The sequence below is a fragment of the Melanerpes formicivorus genome, unplaced genomic scaffold (assembly GCF_026170545.1).
Source record: "Melanerpes formicivorus ecotype bairdi unplaced genomic scaffold, bMelFor1.0.p_v2 SCAF_45, whole genome shotgun sequence".
Lineage (NCBI taxonomy): Eukaryota > Metazoa > Chordata > Aves > Piciformes > Picidae > Melanerpes > Melanerpes formicivorus.
This window is the reverse complement of record NW_027142397.1, coordinates 729,045-734,200: the sequence shown is the minus strand read 5'-3', so window position 1 is coordinate 734,200 and position 5,156 is coordinate 729,045.

Below are 5,156 nucleotides of genomic sequence, written 5' to 3'. Positions count from 1 at the left end.
AGCCGCCCCGCCGGTAGCCGGAGCGCAGCTCGGGGCGGGCGCGGAGCCGGGGCACGGCCCAGCGAGAGAGCGGCCGGGGCGGCCCCGGGGAGGGGCGGCGGCGGCGGGGGCGGCGCGGCCGCGGCGGAGCGGGGAGGGGACGGGAGGGGCCGGGGGGGGGGCGGGGAGGGCGGAGCGGGGGGGGCGAGGGGGGGAGCGGAGCGGGGGGTGCGGGGGGGGGTGCGGAGCGGGGGGTGCGGAGCGGGGGGTGCGGGGGGGGGCGAGGGGGGGTGCGGGGGGGGGTGCGGAGCGGGGAGGGGACAGGAGGGGCTGGGGGGACGGGAGGGCGGAGCGGGGGGTCGAGGGGGGGTGCGGGGGGGGGTGCGGGGGGGGGGTGCGGAGCGGGGGGGGCGAGGGGGGTGCGGGGGGGGCGAGGGGGGTACGGGGGGGGGGTGCGGAGCGGGGGTGCGGAGCGGCGGTGCGGGGGGGGAGCTGGCGCTAGGGGGGAGTCCCGCACGGGGAGGCACTGCCGCGGGAGGGGGGGGGCAGGGCGAAGGGGGTCCTGGAGGGGTGCGGTGCAAGGGGGGCGTGCGGCCTCGGGGGGCTGCAGTGCAAGGTGGGGTGCAGGGGGTGCAGTGCACAGGGGAGGTGCAGAGGGGGCGCGCAGGGAGTCGCAATGCAACGGCAGAGAGCAAAAGAAGGGAGGGCAATGGGGTCTGTGGCCTGGCCTGCTGCGTGCCCGCTGCTGGGGGTGGCAGGGGGGCTGGGGGGGCACAGCCCAGGCACCCAGCAGAGGGGCAGCTGAGGCTCACAGGGCTGGCAGAGCACCCCGGGACGCTGGGGAGAGAAGAGCAACCTTCCTTCTGCTCCTTGCCTGCTGCTTGGAGGGGGACAGCCATGGTCATGCTCAGCAGGGAGGCAGCACTGTGGGGAGAGCTCTGGGGCAGTGGGGAATGGAGCTCTGGGGCTGTGGGGAATGGAGCTCTGGGGCAGTGGGGAATGGAGCTCTGGGGCTGTGGGGAGAGCTCTGGGGCAGTGGGGAATGGAGCTCTGGGGCAGTGGGGAATGGAGCTCTGGGGCTGTGGGGAGAGCTCTGGGGCAGTGAGGAATGGAGCTCTGGGGCTGTGGGGAGAGCTCTGGGGCAGTGAGGAATGGAGCTCTGGGGCAGTGGGGAGAGCTCTGGGGCAGTGAGGAATGGAGCTCTGGGGCTGTGGGGAGAGCTCTGGGGCAGTGGGGAATGGAGCTCTGGGGCTGTGGGGAGAGCTCTGGGGCAGTGAGGAATGGAGCTCTGGGGCAGTGGGGAATGGAGCTCTGGGGCTGTGGGGAGAGCTCTGGGGCAGTGAGGAATGGAGCTCTGGGGCTGTGGGGAGAGCTCTGGGGCAGTGAGGAATGGAGCTCTGGGGCTGTGGGGAGAGCTCTGGGGCAGTGGGGAATGGAGCTGTGGGGAGAGCTCTGGGGCAGCAGGGTTTGCAGAGTGATGCCTTGCAGGGGGACAATGACTTCTAGAGGGACAATAACTGCAGGGACTTCCAGAGCTTTGGCTGCTATTCACAGATTCATAGAATGGTTTGGGTTGGAAGGGACCTTAAAGATCATCTGGTCCCAGTTCCCCCTGCAGGGACACCGCCACCAGCCCAGGTTGCTCCAGGCCTCATCCAGCCTGGCCTTGAACACCTCCAGGGAGGGGGCAACCTGTTCCAGTGCCTCCCCATCCTCACTGTCAACAATTCCTTCCTACTCTCCAGTGCCCCAGTTCAATCCATTCCCCCTTGGCCTGTCACTCCCTTGTGAAGAGTCCTTCCCCTGGTGCTGGAGCTGCTCTGTGGCTGTTGGCAGCCTGTGCCCTTCAGCTCGGTCAGCGCTGCCGTGTGAGTCACCAGGAAATCTGATAAGGCTCTGATAAGCCCCTGGAGTGGTGCTGGGGGGTTGCTTGGCACCGAGCAGCTGGGCTCAGCCACTCTGATTTCTTGGCTCTGCTGCCGACTTCCCGAGCGTCAGTGAGTGAGCAGAGAGCGCCAGGGCCACGCAGCTGACCCGGGGCTAACCTGAGCACGAAGGAGCCTTCTGCTGAGGGCAGCCCCTACACCGTGGGGACACTTGGTATGAGGAAGGTGTGGGCCCTTGACATGGCACTAATGAGAGAACAAGGGGAAATGGCCTCCAGCTGCACCAGGGGAGGGTTGGGTTGGATATTAGGAACAATTTCCTTGCTGCAAGAGTGGTCAGGGATTGGCACAGGCTGTCCAGGGCGGTGGTGGAGTCCCCATCTCTGGAAGTGTTCAGGAGAGGGGTGGCTGTGGCACCTGGGGCCATGGTTTGGTGGCCATGGTGGTGCTGGGCCAATGGTTGAACTTGGAGATCTTGGAGGTGTTCTTCACCCCAGACAATTCTGTGAGCCTGTGACATGTGGCTGGGACTTGAGCGCTGAGGGTTAGCTGTGCTGGGTTGCATTGGCTGAGGTGGCATCAGCTCCCAGGGCACTGCAGGTTGGACTCATTCCTGGAAAGCTACAGGGGGATGTGGCCCTTCACCTTCCCTAGGAAGGAGCAGAGCACAGTGGCCTTCCTGCAGCTCCCTGGTGGAAGCCATCCCCAAAGGTGAGCCATCAGTTAAAGTGAATCATCAGCCCCAGCAGGAACCAGCTGGGTGTGGCAATTCCTCTCTTCCGCTTCGTTATGTTCTGGATAGTCAAATTAATCTGCTGCAGCAATTAGTCAAGAAACCCTGAGCCAGCCTGGCTTGGAAAGGGCTTAGTCATAGCTGGGTGAGAAGCCTGGTCCTAGACAACAGCAGCTTGGTGTGCTCGAGGCAGCAGCACGCACCCACAGCACCCAGGCAGCCAGAGCCAGGCTCAGGAGCGAGCACCAGGGCTGCTCCGCCTCGGGAGCGGTTCCGAGGGGCTGGGACTGGTGCAGTGTTCCCAGGAAATAACTGGGTCAGACTTTCCCACCCCCTCATGCCCGGATCAGGCAGCAGCTGTGGAAGGTAGGTCTGAAGCGTTCAGTGCCTGGCTGTTGTGCACCTGCCGGGGGGGCAGGGGAGCTCCTTGCATTCATCACCAGCAGCAGATGAACTTCTTGCCAGGCTGCTGGCCTGCCTCCCCAGCTGGCTTGGCTGAGGGCTGCTGGCTGGGCAAGGACCTTGCAACCTGCTGACCCCTGCCAAGGGTTTCACTTGGTTCATATTCATAGAGTCACAGAATGGTGGAGGTTGGAAGGGACCTCTGGACCCAGTCCAACCCCCTGCCAGAGCAGGGTCACCCAGGGCAGGTCACACAGAACACATCCAGATGAGGCTTCAAGGTCCCTAGAGAAGGAGATTCCACAACCTCTGTGGGCAGCCTGCTCCAGCACCCTCACAGTGGAGAGGTTTTTCTTCATGCTGAGGTGGACCTTCTGAGTATCAGCACCAGTAAGTGTCCACACTCCCTGGCTTCAGCAGAGTTGTGTCTCTGTCACCAGCATGGAAAAAAACCTTCAAGCTCCTGTGCCCCAATTTTCTGTCAGCAAGGAAAACTTCCATGTCAAGGGCATCTGGAGCCTGCCTCATTTTCTGTGTAGAGCTTTGATCCCCATGAGGACACCAACATCTGAGAAGAGCAGATAAAGCCCTGTGGTAAGGCTGAGGGTGATGGATCCGATTCTTATTTGTCTAATTAAAAGAGTCTGGGACGATTCTGAGTCAACAATTAACAATTATCAGCAGCAAAGAGCTTGGACAAAGGCTGAAGAAGTGAATGGCTTCTGAGGTGGGGACGAATCATTACCCTGAGGCTGGGCCTGGCCTTTCTGAGCCTGGAGGTGTGGGGAGAGCCCTCACACGTCCCCCCGAGCGCTGCCTGAAGGGCTTTTCCCTGCTCCTTCTGCCCATGCAGAGCAAGCAAGCAGCAATCGCCCTCTGCCGTGCAGCTGGGACTGTCCAGGAGCCAGGGAGCGGAGTTCTAAATGAACTTTTAAACTATTCATTACACTTTATTAATAGACTGTGGGTTAATTGTGGAAATGAGTTACAGGGAGGTGAATTCGTAACTGCTGATGTGTTTGCACACAGGTACCTCCTGTTTCGGGAGGGCGCGTTCAGATAATGGGGGCAGCAGCGCCGCCGGGTGCCCACCGAGCCGCCGGGTGCCAGCCCAGCCGCCGGGTGCCCGCCGAGCCGCCCGGGGCCAGCCCAGCCGCCGGGTGCCAGCCCAGCCGCCGGGTGCCCGCCGAGCCGCCCGGGGCCAGCCCAGCCGCCGGGGGCCCGCCCAGCCGCCGGGTGCCCGCCCAGCCGCCGGGTGCCAGCCGAGCCGCCCGGTGCCAGCCGAGCCGCCGGGTGCCAGCCCAGCCGCCGGGTGCCAGCCGAGCCTTCGCCGCGCGCCCTGCTGGCAGCTGTGCCCCGCGCCGGCCGCGCCGGAGGCGGGAGGTGAGGCGAAGGCTTTTCAAACACTGCCCCCCGCTGGCAGGTTTGGGTTTTACTAACTGCCGACACCGCTAACTGGGCGCTGGCGCTGCCCGGGCACGCTGCGCTTCTCCGTGCGAGCTGCTGCTGGCCCCAGCGCCCGCGGGCAGCGCTGCCTGTCCCTGCGGGGGCTCGGCCGCAGCTCGCTGCCTGTCCCTGCGGGGGCTCGGCCGCAGCTCGCTGCCTGTCCCTGCGGGGGCTCGGCCGCAGCTCGCGGCCTGCCGGGCGAGCCGGCTGAGGGAGCCGCAGCCAGGGCAGGATCCCAGGGCCGTGGGGAAGAGGCGGTGGAGCCCAAGCCCCTCCCCGAGGCCTCGCTTGGGGCCCTCCGGGGCGAGCGTGTGAGGCAGCGGCGGCTCGGGCTGCGGCCTGCGAGCCGCAGGGACCCCGGGTTTGGTGGCAGGGGACGGAGCCGCAGCGAGGGCTGGCGGGAGGGGCAGAGGGATGCGGCGGACGCCGAGGCCCCAGCGCCGCGGGCGGAGGCCTTCCGGCAGTTCCTCCTCGGACTACAGCTCCCAGCAGCCTCCGCGGCCACCTCTGCCCCGCCCCCCTTCCGCGCCGATTGGTCGGGCTCATCGCGAAGAGCTCTTCCGCTTTCCGGTTGGCTCGGGGAGCTGTCAATCACGGCGTGACGGCGGCCGGCAGAGCCGGACGGGGCCGTATTCTCGAAAGCCACTTAAGCCGTTTGCGCGGGGCCGGGGTGGCTGCCGGTACGAGGCGGGTGGTGGCGCAGTTGGCGT